This window comes from Panthera pardus, unplaced genomic scaffold (genome assembly GCF_024362965.1).
Source record: "Panthera pardus isolate Hobbes unplaced genomic scaffold, ASM2436296v1 HiC_scaffold_17, whole genome shotgun sequence".
Taxonomy (NCBI): domain Eukaryota; kingdom Metazoa; phylum Chordata; class Mammalia; order Carnivora; family Felidae; genus Panthera; species Panthera pardus.
The window spans coordinates 77,153,515-77,171,927 of record NW_026526732.1 but is presented as its reverse complement, the minus strand read 5'-3'; positions in this window follow the sequence as shown (position 1 = coordinate 77,171,927).

Below are 18,413 nucleotides of genomic sequence, written 5' to 3'. Positions count from 1 at the left end.
AAAATAGGGAGATAAGTGCTTTCCAGGATATGATCATACAAAAACTTACTTTCATTTACCAAGTGTAAGATATATCAAATTTCAAGCCCGGAACAGAACATTAATAATAAATACAGATTTTCTCTGTATTCAACATAGACATTGTCCCCTTTTTATTTTTTGTATCACTCAAGCTGATAAAGGAAAACTAAAGAGTAAATGTGGATCAGAAAGGTGTTTCTTGGATTAAAACTGCTCTTAAACATTTGAAGAAACAGATTCTAAAATTTTGAATAAAAATAAGCACATAGAATATGTTTTTAAAAGTCTTTGTGGGCAACTATTATTTTTCATAGGTATGAAAAATTATACTGCAAACAATAGGCTTGCCGCTTGTGAAGACATAATGTAATCTAGTGATATATATGATATATTAACTATATATATGAATATGTTTACATAAATAATAACATAGACACAATGCCAAGTGTCAATCTTCATTTTTAAAAGAGTACTGCCCTGACCTTTTACGCCATTTTCAATGGTGTTTAATTACTTGGAATAATTAAAAAAAGAAGACAAACACATGCTAATAATTGACCACTAATGTGTCTCAAGTTCAAGTCCATGCATGCCCGAGCCTCTCCTTTCAGAAGTAATAGATCACTTTCAAATCTATCAACACAAACTTATGCTTTTATTTCATTTTTATAACAACAAACAAGTATATGAGGTCTATAAGATTTTGTCATTTATCAAGCATTTCATAAATAAGAGCTCAAGTGTTTCCAGTCAAACTGTGCCTCTCTCAGTTTTAACACTATGTGTTCACTAGCACAAATGGCACAAAACACCAATTCGAGAAGAAAGCTTGGATCAGAACTGAGCACACTCTTGCCCTTGAAAGTATTTGAAGGAAACTTATGCCTCTCAGGCACTGCCAGAAGTCCAAAACTGTCAGACTGTCCTCATAGCCCTCATCCCTTGATATAATTCTGTCCATTCCCTAATCCAAAGTCTTCTTTGACCTTCCAAACTTTTGCACTGTACTCTCTGAAACTCACTCTTCTAACTCTCCTCTAGAGCTTCTAACTTGTCTCTAAATTTTAATTCCAACTTTTCCATCTAACAAAAATTCAGCTACTTCCTGAAAATGCCTCCTCCTCACAGCCCTAATGGCTGTTTTTTTATCTCATATCCCATGAATATGAGATATCAAATTAGTGTTCTGATCCTCTTTGCTGTTTGTGGAAAATGTTCTTTTTTTCCACCTTCCATAAAAAACCCAGATCTTTGAAGCATAGTCCATTAGACTGTACCCCAGGATACCATTCTACAGTGGTGTAGATAGTGATGCTCTAGGTGCCATCAACCTTTGGATCTTTCTCTCTCATTTGTTGTCCACTCCACCGTTACTCTCCACCATTACTTCTGTCATCATTCTTAGTGAGCTCTGTATTCATGCTGATAACCATTTAACCCACAGGCCTCTCATTCATTGACTTCCTTATTTCCAATGATTTTTTTTGTCTTTCCACTTTAATGATCCAATACCAAGGTTATATCTCAGAAACTTTCATTAATAATTACTCACTGCATCGCTTCCCAAATCTTTATTCAACAGCTTACTCTCTACTAATTTCTATCTTTCCAGATCATGTATAGGCATACCTTGGAGGTACTACTGGTTTGGTTCCAGACCACCACAATAAAGTGAATATCACAATAAACCAAGTCAAATAAATTTTTTGGTTTTCTAGTGCACATAAAAATAATGTTTACACTATATGTAGTCTATTAAATGCATAATAACATTGTCTAAAAAACAATGTACATACCTTAATTTAAAAATACTTTATTGTTAAAAAAATTTTAACCATCATTTGAGCTTTCAGCAAGTCATAATCTTTTTGCTGGTGAAGAATCTTGCCTCAGTGATAATGGCTACTGACTGATCAGGGTGATGGTTGCTAAAGACGGGGGTAATAGGCAGTTTCTTAAAATAATCAACAATGAAGTTTGGTGCATCAGCTGACTCTTCCTTTCATGAATGATTTCTTCATAATATGTGATAATGTTTGATAGCATTTTACCTTCTGTAGAACGTCTTTCAAAATTAATGTCGATTCTCTCAAACTCTACTGCTGCTTTATCAACTAAGTTTGTGTAATATTCTAAATCCTTTGTTGTCATTTGAATAGTCTTCACAGCATACTCACTGGAAGTAGATTTCATCTCAAGAAACCACTTTCTTTGCTCATCCATGAGAAGCAACTGCTCATTCCTTCATGTTTGATCATGAGATTGCAGCAATTCAGTCACATATTCAGGTTGTGCTTTTAATTCCAATTCTCTTAGTGTTCCCACCATATCTGTAGTTACTACTTCTTTCGTTGACGTGTTGTCCTCCTCAAAGTCACTCATGAGGGTTGGAATAAACTTTTTCTAGACTTTTGTTAATGTTGATATTTGACTTCTTCCCATGAATCATGAACATTCTTAATTGTGTATAAAATGGTGAATCCTTTCCAGAAGGTTTTCAATTTGCTTTGCCAAGATCTATCAGAGGAAGCACTGTCTATGGTGGCTATAGCCTTACAAAGTTTATTTCTTAAATATTAAGACTTAAGTTCAAGTTCAAAACTCCTTGATTCATGGGCTGCAGAATGGATGTTGTGTTAGCAGTCATGAAAACAACATTAATCTCATTGTATATCTCCATCAGAGCTCTGGAGGTAATCAGGTGCATTTTCAAAGAGCAAAAATATTTTGAAAGGTATCTTTTTTTTCTGAGCAGTTCTCAACAGTGGGCTTAAAATATTCAGTAAACCATGTTGGAGAACAGATTGCTATCGTTCAGGCTTTGCTGTTCCAATTATAGTGCACAGGCAGAGCAGATTTAGCATCATTCATAAGCGTACTAGAATTTTTGGAATAGTAAATGGGTACTGGCTTCAACTTAAAGCCACCAGTTGTATTAGCTCCCGACAAGAGAGTAAGCCTGTCCTTAGAAGCTTTCAAGCCACACATTGACTTACATTTACTTGCAACATGCATTGACTTCTCCTTCTTTGCTATGTAAGCCCTAGATGGCATTTTCTTTGACTATAAACCTATTTAATCTACATTAAAAATCTGTTGTTTACTGTAGGCACTTTCATTAAGTGTCTTAACTAGATCTTCCTGGTAATTTGCTGTAGCTTCTACATTAGCACTTGCTGCTTTACCTTGCATTTTTATGTTATGGAGATATCTTCTTTCTTTAAACTTCATGAACCAACCTCTGCTAGCTTCAAACTTTTCTTCTGAAGCTTCCTCACCTTTCAGCCTTCATAGAACTGAAGAAAGTTATGGCCTTGCTCTGGATTAGGCTTTAGCTTAAGGAAATATTATGGCTGCTTTGATCCTCTATCCAGATGGTGAAAACTCTCTCCATATCAGCAATAAGGTTGTTTCACTTTCTCACCCTTTGTGTGTTCATTGGAGTAGTGCTTTTACTTTCCTTCAAGAACTTTTCCTTTGAATTCACAATTTGGATAACTGTTTGGCACAAGAAGTCTAGCTTTTGCCTATTTCAGCTTTTGGTTTGCCTTTCTCACTACACTTAGTCATTTCTACCTTTTGATTTAAAGTGAGAGATGTTGTGACTCCTCCTTTCACTTGAACACTTAAAGGCCATTGTAGGGCTATAAATTGGTCTAATTTCAATATTGTTGTGTCTAAGGGAACAGGGAAGCCCATGGAGATAGAAAGAGTGGAGAATGCCTGGTTGGTGGAGCAGTCAGAACACAACATTTATCAATTAATCATGCCCTCTTACACAGGCATGGCTCATGATGCCCCAAAACAATTACAAAAGTACATCAAAGATCACTCATCACAGATCATAACAAATATAATAATAATGAAAAAGTTTGAAGTATTGTCAGAATTGCCAAAATGTGACACAGAGACACAAAGTGAGCAAAGGCTATTGGAAAAATAGCACTGATAGATCTGCTCAATTTAGGATTGCTACAAACCTTCAATTTGTGAGAAAAAAAAAAGCAGTATCTATGAAGCACAACGAAGTGAACTGCTATAAATCGAGGGATGCATGTATTTTAATATCCCAACTCCAAAGATGTTTGGATCTCAAGTCCATTGGCACATTTTAAATTCTCTTATTCTGAGGGCTCAGTCGGTTAAATGGCCAACTCTTGATTTCAGCTCAGGTCATGATCTCACAGTGATTTTGAGCCCCAAATAGAGCTTCTAAAACAGTGCATAACACATAGATGTTCAATACCTACTTTTGAATAATTAATTAAATCACATCATTAAAAATGTAATGAAAGATTCTCAAACCTCTAGGCTGAAAACAACTTTAATGAGAGAAAATAAATATCTGAATAAATAGATATACCATGTTCATGGACTAGAAGACTATATTAAGATTTTGATCTATGGGTTTATTACAAGCCTGATCAAAATGCATGCAAGCTTGGGGCGCCTGGGTGGCGCAGTCGGTTAAGCGTCCGACTTCAGCCAGGTCACGATCTCACGGTCCGTGAGTTCGAGCCCCGCGTCAGGCTCTGGGCTGATGGCTCGGAGCCTGGAGCCTGTTTCCGATTCTGTGTCTCCCTCTCTCTCTGCCCCTCCCCCGTTCATGCTCTGTCTCTCTCTGTCCCAAAAATAAAATAAAAAAAAAAAAAAAAAAAATGCATGCAAGCTTTTAATTTTACCTAGATATTGACAAACTAATTTTAAAATGTGCATGCAAATATAAAAATATTTATAATGCAAAAACAACCTTGAAAGAAAGAATAAAATTGGAGGACTATTATTGATTTCAAGACTTGCTACAAACTATATTAATAAAGACACTGTGGTATAGATATAGGGTGAGGAAATTAGATCAACAATATATATTGTGAGTCTAAAAAGAACCAAAACCACACACAAATAATTAATCTTCCACACAGCCATTAAAACAATCCAATGAATAAAGGAAATTCTTTTCAATTAATGGTGCTGAAGCAACTGCATATCCAGTTGAAAAAAAGAAATACCACTATCACATAGTATACACAAAACTTTAGTTAGATCATAGACCTAAAATTTAACTGTGAAGTTTCTAAGAGAAATTATAGGAGAATATCTTCAGAGCCTTAAGGTAGGATATATTTCTTAGACAAGACACAGAAATCTCTAATCATGAAAAAATGATAAATTGGACTGCATTGAAATAACACTTTTCTGCTCAAAGACATATTAATAAAATGAATAGATAAGACACAAACCAGAGAAATATATTCACAAAACCTGTATATGAAAAACAACTGCTAACAGGATACACAAATAACTTCTAGCAATCAATAATAAAAAGACAAACAATCCAATTAAAAATAGGAAAAATATTTACACAAGTACCCCTCAAATGAAGACTATAAATGGGAATAAGCACATGGAAAAGTATTCAGCATCATTGTTCATCAAGAAAACGCAGATCAAAAGTTAAAAATAGAACTACCTTATGATCTAGAAATTGTACTAGTATTTATCCAAAGAGCACAAAAACACTAATTCAAAGGGATACATGCACCCCTATGTTTACAGCAGCATCATTTTCAATAGCCAAGATATGAAGCGGCCCAAGTGTCCATCAATTGGACACACAGCCATAAAAAAGAATATTTCCATTTGCAACAACATGAAGGGAGCTAGAGAGTATAATGCTAAGTGAAATAAGTCAGAGAAAGACAAATACCATATGATTTCACTCACATGTGGAATATTTTTTTAGATATAATTTATTATCAAGTTGGCTAACATACAGAGTATACAGTGCGCTCTTCGTTTTGGTGGTAGATTCCTGTGATTCATCGCTTACATATAACACCCAGTGCTCATCCCAACAAGTGCCTTCCTCAATGCCCATCACCCATTATCCCCTCTCCCCTGCACCTCATCAACCCTCCATTTGTTCTTTGTATTTAAGAATCTCTTACAGTTTGCCTCCTTCCCTGTTTGTAACTATATTTTCCTCTCCCTTCCCCCATGGTCTTCTGTTAAGTTTCTCAAGATCCACATATGAGTGAAAACATATGATATCTTTCTTTCTCTAACCGATTTATTTGACTTAGCATAATACCCTCCAGTTCCATCCATGTTGCTTCAAATGGCAGAATTTCATTCTTTATCATTGCCAAATAGTATTCCATTGTATATATAAACCACATATTCTTTATCCATTCATTAGTTGACAACATTTGGGTTCTTCCCATAATTTGGAAAAAAGACAGTCCCTTTAGCGAATGGTGCTGGGAGAACTGGACAGCAACATGTAGAAGAATGAAACTAGACCACTTTCTTACACCATACACAAGAATAAACTCAAAATGGATGAAAGACCTAAATGTGAAACAGGAAACCATCAAAACCCTAGAGGAGAAAATAGGCAACAACCTACTTGACCTCAGCCACAGCAATTTCTTGCTTGACACGTCTCCAAAGGCAAGGGAATTAAAAGCAAAAGTGAACTATTGGGACTTCATCAAGATAAAAAGTTCTGCACTGCAAAGGAAACAATCAACAAAACTAAAAGGCAACTGATGGAATGGGAAAAGATATTTGCAAATGACCTATCAGATAAAGGGTTAGTACCCAAAATCTATAAAGAACTTACCAAACTCAACACCTGAAAAACAAATAATCCAGTGAAAAATGGGCAGAAGACATGACTAGATACTTTTACAAAGAAGACATGCAGATGGCCAACGACAAATGAAAAGATGCTCAACATCATTCATCGTCAGGGAAATACAAATAAAAACCACAATGAGATACTACCTCACACTGGTCAGAGTGGCTAAAATTAACAACTCAGGAACAACAGATGCTGGCAAGGATGTGGAGAGACAGGAACCCACTTACACTGTTGGTGGGATGCAAACTGGTGTGGCTGCTCTGGAAAACAGTGTGGAGGTTCCTCAAAAAAATTAAAAATACACTACCTATGACCCCAAATAGAACTATTAGGAATTTATCCAAAGGATATAGGAGTGCTGATTCATAGCAGCACATGCACCCCAATATTTACAGCAGCACTTTCAACAATAGTCACGTGTGGAATTTAAGAAAAAAAAGAAGAGTGAAGGGGAAAAAGAGAGAGAGAGAGACAAATCAAGGAAAAGACTCTTAACTCTTAATTATAGAGAACAAATTGATGGTTACCAGGGGGATGGGGATGGGCTAAATAGGTGATGAGGATTAAGGAGTGCACTTGTCATGATGAGCACCAGGTGAGGTATGGAAGTGTTGAATCACTATATTGATCACCTGAAGCTAATCTAACACTGTATGTTAACTAACTGGAATTTAAATGAAAACTTTAAAAGTCAAAAATAAAAGCAGAGAAAAAAAGAAAATGCAGACTAAAAGAACAATAATACATAAATACATATAAATAGTTAAAATTAAAAAGACTCACAATACTAAATGTAGCAAAGGATGTAGAGAAACAAGAATTCTCATAACTGGAGACAAACTCCAGGCAAAAACTGGAAACAACCCAAACACCCTTCAACATCAGAAAGGGTAAACAGTATGTGGTATAGCCATTTTCATTTAATGGAATAGTACTCAGCAATAAAAAAGGAATTAACTACTAATACATGCAAAGACCTGGATATATCTTTAAAAATTTGTTGAGTTAAAGAAATCAGATTTTAAAAATTACTTATGGTAGAATTCAATTTATACCAATTTTCTAGTTTTCTATTACATTACAGACTATTCCAAAACTTAATGGTTAAAGAAACTGAAATTAGGTATTTTGCTCTCAAATCTGCAATTTGGGCAAAGATCATTGTGAATATCCCACTTACACTCCATGCAATGTCAGGTGGGAAGCTCCACAGGGACAATCAGACACACTTCCAAGATAGCTCACTCACATGGCTGCAAATTAGTCTTGGATGTTGAAATTCAGCCAGGGCTGTTGGTTAAGGTCCTCAGTTTCTTTCCATATGGATCTTTTTATAGGCTACTTGGACTTCTCAGCTAGCCGGGTTCTCAGAGTGTCCCAAGATTGAAAAAACAGATCCATCTCACAGTTCGTGGGTTCGAGCCCCGCGTCGGGCTCTGTGCTGACAGCTCAGAGCCTGCAGCCTGTTTCAGATTCTGTGCCTCCCTCTCTCTCTGACCCTCCCCCATTCATGCTCTATCTCTCTCTGTCTCAAAAATAAATAAACGTTAAAAAAATTTAAAAAAGAAAAAAAAAAGAAAAAACAGATCCTGCCCATCTCTTAAAGCACAACTTCCACCATCTCTACTAGTTACGTTTTATAGAGCGTTCCCATATTCAAAGATAGGGGACACAGATCTCATCTTTTGATGGAAAGAATGTCAAAGAATATGTGGCCATCTTAAATCTACCAGGTATGTAGTACTAGAATACAGAAAGTTAATCTATGTTGACAGGAATCAGAATAGTGTTCACCCTGGGGTAGAGAAAGTAGCCGGCATTGAAGGGCAGAGCACATAAAGGAAACTTCTCAAGTGGTAAAGATGTTCCACACCTTCATTAAAGTGGTAGTTGAAGAGGTGTAAAAATATGTCAAAATTCATCAAACTGTAGCACTAAAGATACATGTATTTAACTGTAAGCAAATTCGCCTCCATTTAAAAAATAACTTCTTTATGTGGAAGCAAGTTCCTCCTAAGCAAACATTCACATTAACTGAAAGTTTCAAGTCAGTTTATTATATGCTCAGAGTTCTGTTGAGAAATTCTTCTTTACTGATTACTTTTAAATTACTCTTGTAAAAGAAATCAGAAAAATACTGTTTCTTAAATCATGTTCAAAGTCATTTTTAGGTCAATAAGCTCAAAACTGAAAATTCTGGGGAAAAATATTTTTATTCAGTTTATATGTTAAAGTGATATACATGTATATATAAAAACTTATATATGTATTCACCCATACATAATTTGATTTCATTATTTTTATTCAGTTTTTACATCTGAGGTTTGAGAAGATTGAGAAAAAAAAAAACTCCTAGCTAAAACCATTTAAAAATCAATTCAATCAATTTCTCAAGTATATTCTTATGGTAACATCAGATTAAGAACCATTTTTGACATCCTAAACTTGGTGCCCTTGGTGAGCTTTAGGAAACATGAATTCTTCAAGGGTTTCTTAAATCACAAAGGAACCACTGAACTGTTAAGTATATTTTATTATATTGCAGTTCTTAATAATTGTTCTCTACATATAGTGCTAAAGGCAATTCCTTTAAAAATTCCATTAACCAGAATATTCTGTTTTTTTTTCTTTTTTAGGAATTCTGGATAAGGAAAGAAGATAGCCTAATAGAACTTTAAAAGTATAAACATTATTCATGACAGTTTACTTCAGCTACAAAATTAAAGTAGCATCTGTGCTTACTAAGGATTTTAGCTGGAGATTTTGTGCCTTGAACAGTAGTCCTAGCAGTTGTCTTTTCCTGAACAAGGTTTCTTCATGTGAGCCTGCCTTCTAAGCAGGCCATCTCAATAGTTCAGAAATTACTGTTGATGAGTTAGCTATGGATCATGTTCCAAGAGATTCCTTATTGAAACTATTACCAGAACTTATGTGAACTCTGTCATCTTCCTCTCCCAGTCTCTCTTCCCTTCAAGGGATCTTCCTCCAGATACAAGTTCATGGCTATTGAATGTCATAGGTGAGTTCATGCTTGTGTTTGCAATTAGAGGAAAATAACACTTGGCTACCTTTCAACTCCATTCTTTCTTCTATGTTTGCAGACAGTGCTGCCCAGCACAAGAACTGTCATGTGCATTTGGCCAGTCTCCTCCTACTGGAGCCCGTGTTAGCATTTGATGCTGCAAATGCCCAAAGCATGGTATGTATATAAAGCGTCAGCCACCAGGGAGAAAGGCTTGATGCCTCTTCTTGGGAATCCTTTTTCACACTCCTGGACAGCCAGTAACTTCAGGAGTACGTCATGAATGTTCAAACGCCCTAATGTAGTGCTCTACCATATCTACCCACTTCTAAAGTAAACCATCCATCAAAATAATCTCTTTCTCTCTTCACATCCTGGTTACTGTGATGGTTCCCAGGTTTTTAGCATATCAAAATAAATAAATCCTTCTAAAATAGATGATTGATAGGTTTAGACTTCACAGGACCACTTATAAAAATTGATTCCTAATTAATGGAAGAGTATCAGAAGTGTCAAAAGAAGGGTATGTAAATCTATATTTTTTAGCACAAGCCATGTGTTCCACACCTATTCTGGGATCCCATCTAAAAAGTTACCTGTTTTGCCCCATTCTGTTGGCTTGCTAGAAGAATAAGTGTCAGTGACTTGAAAGCCCATTCAGAAAATTGTCAATCAAGGGGCACCTGGGTGGCTCAGTCAGTTGAGTGTCCGACTTCGGCTCGGGTCATGATCTCATGGTTCATGGGTTCGAGCCCCACGTCGGGTTCTGTGCAGACAGCTTAGAGCCTGGAGCCTGCTTCAGATTCTGTATCTTCTTCTCTCTTCCCCTTCCCCAGCTCACACACACACACACACACTCTCTCTCTCTCAAAAATAAATAAACATTTAAAAAAATTTAAAAAAAGAAAATTTTCTTTTTTTTTTTTAATTTTTTTTTCAACGTTTGTTATTTATTTTTGGGACAGAGAGAGACAGAGCATGAACGGGGGAGGGGCAGAGACAGAGGGAGACACAGAATCGGAAACAGGCTCCAGGCTCCGAGCCATCAGCCCAGAGCCTGACGCGGGGCTCGAACTCACGGACCGCGAGATCGTGACCTGGCTGAAGTCGGACGCTTAACCGACTGCGCCACCCAGGCGCCCCGACAATTTTCAATCAATATAACAATGGGTTGAGAGTTGGTGTTTAGGGGAAATAGGGGTGGCATAAAGATATTTTTATTTGTTTGTCTACATGAGATTATTGTGGAGTTCTGGATGAGCAGGGATACTCTGAATAGGTTCAGTCCCACACTTTTTAAAATATCAAAATACTGGGGTGTCTGGGAGACTCAGTCAGTTGAGCATCCAACTTCAGCTCAGGTCATGATTTCACAGTTTGTAGGTTTGAGCCCCACATTGGCTTTGCACTGATGGCATGGAGCCTGCTTCAGATTCTGTCTCCCTCTCTCTCTGCCCCTCCCCTGCTTGTATTCTCACTCTCAAAAATAAACATTTCCTTTAATGTTTTTTTTATTTTTGAGACAGAGAGAGACAGAGCATGAACAGGGGAGGGTCAGAGAGAGAGGGAGACACAGAATCTGAAGCAGGCTCCAGGCTCTGAGCTGTCAGCACAGAGCCCAATGCGGGGCTTGAACTCACGGACCGTGAGATCATGACCTGAGCCGAAGTCGGACACTTAACCGACTGAGCCACCCAGGCGCCCCTCAAAAATAAACATTTTAAAAAAAATAAAATATCAAAATACTTTCATACCACTTAATAAAGAGTCACTGCTCCAAATCCCTTCAAGGACTTCCTGTTTTCCCCAGGGTCTGTCCCAGACCTTTCAGATTCCCTAGGATACAGCAATTCAAAGGTTAATATCTGCATGTCACAGGAGAGTGCCTCTGAGCCCCTGCTCCAGCACTGTGATAGGTGTCTATTCTAACTGGTCAGTGTCCACCTGACACGAGTTAAAGTTATAATGAAAGCTGATGAGATCATATAATTATATACTTTTTTTCTGCTAATCATTTGCATATATAGAGTCAACTCTGAGTTAGCTATATCAATGACCAATTGATAATTTGAAACATAGCAAATCACATTAAATGCTATTCCATTTTTCTCGGGAATGCATTTTGTAATTTTCAGCAAATTCATTCCCTTAACTATGGTTTTCATCTAGTATCAAAAGTCATTAATACAAACCAGGCTGTTAACTATTTCCCAAATATCCAAGATAACCAACATCTGAGGGAAAGTAAGGGCATGAACAAGTATTGAGCATTTTCCCATGCCACCTTCTGTTATCTCACTAAATCCTCACACAACCCTGTAAGTATCGTTATTCCCATTTTGCAGATGGCAATTTAATGCTCAAAGTTGTATTTGATACCACACAGCTCTCTAAGCACCAGCACAAAGATGATCTATTTTATGCCTTTCTAAAAAAATGTGAGAAATACGATTGTGCCCATTTTATTTTAGGAAACCAAGACTCAGGGAGGTTAAGTAACTTTCCCAGGATGACACAGCAAAAGGGAACAGACCTTAGGTGAGAATTGAGATTTTTAGACTTCTACTCCAGACTCCCACTTCCTGGGACTATGAACTTGGCAGCATCAGGATTGCACTGTTTGAGAAATACACTGCATGCAGGCTCTGTCCCCTACTTCAAGATACCTCTTAGAAGCAGCAGAGCTCCTGTGCACCTCCTCTCACCCTCTTTGCCTTTGGCATCGGTCCTCATCAGAGTCTTATTATTGTCAGGCTCCTCTGCTGAGACTGCCCATGATAGTCCCTCAGAACTGTGGGTCCATACACACACACACACACACACACACACACACTCCCCTCTCCTCACCTCAGCAGGATTTTGATTAGTTAGAATTTTAAAAGTTCTCAGAACCTTTCCCTTTGTTTTGAGATGAGGTGTCATTTTTTGTTGCGGACAACCTCCATCAGGCAGAAAGGAGAGTTCGATGTTTTCAGCGTGACTGTGCACTGGGAAAGGAAGCCTGTTCTTACCAGTGTGCAAACTCTCATTCTCCCCCTTGTCCGCATAAACAAATTAATCTAATCATGAAAGGATGCGTTAAAAAGAAAGGAAGGGAGAGAATGAAGGCGAGGGCAAAGAAAGACAAAATTGAGGAGGGGGAGGCAAGAATAAAGACTCCAAACAGAGATTGCCATGGAAGAAGAAAGAATGTTTCCCAGTGTAAAAGGCTCTTCTTTCAGAAAGAAAACTACTTCTGGCTGCAAAATAAGCCCCCTACTGTTAGACTATTTAACTCTGTCCAATCTCCAGGGGTTCTATCCAAATTAATTTCATTCCTTTGTCAGGATCCTCCCGTCTTTAGTTACCAGTCTCCATCTGTCCCCTTTGAAAGATTGCTGGGCACTCCAGCTTCAATATCCTTCTTCCTGGCTGCCTTGGATTTAAATACCAATCTCGCACACTGCCGCAGCTCATCCAGGGTCTTAGGGAGTGAGAACTAATTGGCAAGAGCCATCCTCCGTACTACCAAGAAAACCCCAAATAAATAGAAAATACCAAGCTTGTTTTAAATAAAAAACTATTCCTGTAACTGTTAATTACACAACTACCATGTTATGTAGCTCTGGTAATCGATCTCTCCACTTAGATTTTTCTCCAGAAAATCTGCTTTTAAGGAAGTAATTACATATGTCAAAAAATTTCGTAAAAAAAAAAATCGCATGAAATGCAAACCAGTTATTTGGCTAGTCCCCCAAACAATAGAACCATCTATATGGTGTTTTTGTTCCAGAGGGCATAATTGAGATCATCTAGTCAATCTCTTCATTTTTAGGTGAGAAAACTGAGGCACAAAGGGCCTGAATATTTCCCTCCTGCACTACACAGTTCGTGGTGATGCTAAGAATAGAAACGAGATCTGAGTTCTGGTCCAATGATCTTATCTCTTTGTTGTAAAATGTGAAGATAGATAAAGCCAGAAAGGGTTTACATGTAGAACAATGTGAAGCAGTTTTATATTTATAATAATAAGCCCACAAATATAAGCACGTGACTGCTTTTCAAACTCCAGTTCTCTTTTCCTTTCACCACTCAGGTTTTACGTTAAGAAAGAAAAGCTATTCTTCATATAAATCTAGCAAACACTGAAAGGGAAATGTGCTGCCTCAGAAATCATATACAATGTGCTTTCGAGTCAATTCTACATGTTTGGAGTTATCCACTCCTCTGACTTATCTTAACATTTTTCTCTTCCATGACTATGGATAACTGTGTGTCGGCTAAATTAAAATAAAGAATGTAAAAAAGAAAAAAAAAACAAGAATGTTCTAGGGAATTCTGGCAAGTCTTATATGTAAGTAAGTAAATAAACAAACAAAAGCTTTCAACAACTTTGTAAAATGTATATTTTTTATAGTTTCCCCCCAAATATCCACTGGTATTTAATAATGACTCTGTGCATACCCTCATTTAATTTTCCTCATCCCAGTTTTGAAAATTGGCTTGCTATAGCTCCATACTATCTTGCTTCTTCTACCCTAATTACACTTAACTCCCTTTTTCCTTTTCTGACTTTTCTTCTGCCAAATAGTCCCTAAGTGTGATTCTGTCACCAAGTCTTTGCTCTTACCCCACTCTGGACGACAGCAATTTCATCTTCTTTCTTAGCTTTGCCCACTTGAAAATAATCACCTTTTTGTACTCCTCTTCCTTAAATTCAGTACTTCCTAATTTTCCATGATTACTTTTCTTTGTTGACATGTACAATTAATTATACAATCTGAACATTCTACCTTACATTTAATTTCAGTTTAAGTCAATTTAACAAACATTTACTGCCTGCTTATTTTACACAAAGCAATGTGCTAGGCTCTATGTGGCATAAAAAAACGAACAAGTTATACTCCTTCATGTCAGGTAGTTACTTGTCAGCCAGGGATGTCTTCTCCAAAAGGGTAAAGCAGAGTTGATATGGTGTTTACCTGATAGAGGTATTTTGAGGAGTAAGTGAACTCCTGTATGTAGTTCTCAGCTTGTAATTAGTTCTTAGTGTGTATTACTTGATACTATGTTACTTGTAGTATTATTGACAAATTATTTCTTTGATCCTCTCCAGTCTTAAAATGCTATGACAAAAATATATAGACTACAAGGCTAAATGTGCTAAGAGCAATAGGAGACCTAGAAGACTGCATTTTAAATTAATGATTAAACATGAGACATACTAATATCATTTACCTCTTGATAATAATGCACTGAGAAGCACACATTATTAACTTAGTGATATTCTTGCTGTATATAAATATATAGCCTGAATCAAATCATGAGAAAACATCAGACAAACCTAGAAAAAGAGACTTTCTACAGTATAACCATTAAGACTCTCCCTAAGTCTCAAGGTTATGAAAAACAAAGACTGGGGAACTGTCTCTGATTGGACAAAATTAAAGAAGCATGCCAGATAAAGGACCAAATAAAGGACATTAGTGGGATAATAAAAGGGTGTGGATTAGTTAATGGTAGTGTAACAATCGAATTTTCTGGTTCCAATCATTATGCTATGGCTATTTAAGTTATTAAGATTTGGGGAAGGTGGGTGGATGGTGCACAGAATTCTTTGTACAGTTTTTGCAAGACTGAAATCATTTCAAAATGAAATGGTTTTGTTTTAAAAAAATTAGAACTGTATAAAATACAAATGTAAGATAGAGGAAGTGAGAATTCCTCTTCAATGCACAGGTGAAGGGGATGGAATGAAGTGGATCACAGGAGAATTCTGAAAGATGGAAGCATCTGAGCTGGGATTTGAGGCCACTGATATTGAGGAAAGGTATTCTAGGCAAAGAAAAGAGCAGAATTACAGGCAGCAAAAAAGCAAAGAGCAAGGTATGTTTGGATAAAAGTAAACATACTCTTTTGGAATTCAGTGTCTTTGAGAGGGAAGGAGTACAAGACAGAAGCCAGACTTAAATATTTTTATGTCTCTGTAGTAGGCTGCATAATGTGCCTCCCCACAAAAATGTCCATATCCCAATCCCCAAAGCCAATGAATATGTTACGTTACATGTATAAAACACTTTGCACATGTGATTAAATTAAGGATCTTGAGAAGGGGAGAGGATTCTGGATTATACAGCTGGGCCCAATAGAGTCAGAAGGGTCCTTATGAGAGGGAAGGAAGAAGATCCAGTGCTGGAGGTGATGGAACAAAGAAAGCAGAGGTTGAGTGACAGGCTTTGAGGATGAAAGAAGAGGCCATGAGCCAAGGAGTCAGATGGCCTTTTACAGCTGGAGAAGACAAAGAAATAGATTTTCCCCTGAAGCTTGCAGAAGAAATAAAGCCTTGCAATCACTTTTATTTTAGACTTCTGACCTCCGATACTGTAAGAGAATAAATTTGTGTTGGTTTAAGCCACTAAATTTGTACTAACTTGTTAATAGCAGCAATGGGAAACTAATACAATCTTACGGATATTGGCATCTTACTTTCGGACCATTTCAGCTTTAACTCCATTTGGACTATTATTGTAGTCTCCTACCCACTCTCTCTGCTTCTATTCTCCATCTATCCCTTCTATGAAATGATGTCATATTTATTTTTTTTTCAGGCCCTGGACTGTTCATGTCATTCCTCTAAACCAAAACTCTCAAGGGTCCCTAGTACCTTTTATAAAAACATCCATACCTAATATCTTGGCATTTAAGAATCTTACCCCAACATGGATTTCCAACTTTCTAGGTTTCTCTGGAGCATTAACTTTTCACCCAGGCAAATTAATTTAGTCACAGTCTCTGGGGCTTTCCTCCTGCATTTTGGAATGTCAGTTTTAAAGGTCCAGATCATGTTCCCACTCTTCATATCCTAGCCCATAGTGATTTTTCTCTCCACTGAACAACTACAGTCTTTACTGATTGTTCTCTGAAACTCTCATTCTGGATTTAGGGCTCAGGCCTGAAGTAAAGGGCCCCCAAAATTCCCAAACAGCTTAATGTCTGAGAATTGAAACATGGACAAATCCCAGTGAATGGGATAACCACTGAAGATACGTACATTGTAAATATGTACAAATCTGGGATGCAGGTTTAGAAAACACTCAAGTCAATTAAAGTGTGTAAAATAGAATTCAGGATGACTAAAACTAATAAAGAAAAAATGTCTCAGACAATATGCTATAATGGTTAGGTGGCTCTGTCATTATGTTGTCCAGGTTAAAAACCTACATCTATCACTGGGCAGTTTTATTTCCATAACTGAGATCAATGTTGATTAAAATCACTGTTCTTGCTCATGATGTTATCATAAGCAAATCTTGTGATTATAGTATTTAGTTTCACACATAGACCTTCCCTACCAAGAGAGAATCTACCAGCATGAACTGTGGTTTCCATTGTAAATTTCTAAATTGGCATTTGGGTTCACACATCACCCTCTTGTGAATTTGGTCATTAAGTCAATTACTTAGGCTAAGTCCAAAATCACACAAATAAAATGAAGGAGCTGAAGCAATTTGCTGCATTGCTCTGGCCAATGAAAATAACTTTGCACTATTTGCATCTGAATTATTTAGATAGGTTGTCTGTAATGATCAAATCCACCAGATTATTGCTCAACTTTTCACTGTAATTTGCATAGATAGCCTCCTTGTGCACCTGGCATTGTCCCTGAAAGTGCTGGGCAGCTGCTCCATTGAAAACAATAACAGCTGTGAAGCTTAAATCATTTCATGTTATAGTAAGATGACAACAACATGATATGCAAGCAGCAGACGGGAAATTCCTTCTGGACACTGCTTGTTGAAAAGGCAGAACAGCAAAGAACATGCAACACAGTTGTGTGCTTTAACTCTGCAGATAAAAGCCAGTGACAATCTCAGAAAAACTTAGTGATTCACAGTTTCATAGAGATGCCAAGAGCATGATGTTATCTATCTTAGCACATACCTTAAATCTCTTAAATCTCATGCTTAAATGAAACTAGAGAGAACTAAGAAGCACTTCTTGGCCTGATTCTTAATTCCCTTCTTATTATGGTACTGAGTCATATTAATTAATATGGCTATGAACACCTTTTGATGAAATCCCTCTATATTCTTTTTACTCAAATTCTCTCTTTGGTAAATGATTATAGAACTATATATTCCCAAACGCCAATACCTGTATGTAACAAAAGAAAAAAAGAAAGAAAAGAAAAAGAAATATCCCATGCGTATTTGCATAATTTCTCACTTCACTATAGTATGCCACAAAGCAAATAGCACAACCCATTAAATGAACTCAAACTCATACAAACTCAGTCTTCAGAAAGGTGACTCAATTCAGAAACCTACGGTTTACCAGAAATTCAGAGGCAGTAGAGATTGCACAAATTCAACAAGCTCTCAAGCTGACCTTTAAATGATTTTGATGAAGAAAAGGGCAGCTCACTTGAGTAGGAGAAAGAAGTGCTCACCTAAGTGAGAATATCTGGCAGGCACTGAGCTGGGCCGTCTGCCCCAAGTGAATCTCAAGGCACCTGTCTGAAGGCCTGTCCTTCTGCTGTTTTTGAATGTGAAAGCAAAAGACTTCTGTTAAAATCCAAATATCCCAGTGAGGGCACTACCTCCGTATATATCACCAGCATCCTTTGAAAATCCAATCTTTAATGCTCACTAATCAAGTATAAGTTATTTGCTTGCTTAAAAATCACCAATGGATTCCCACTGTCTCTAGCATGGAATCCTAACACTTCCTGACAAGGTCTTTGAT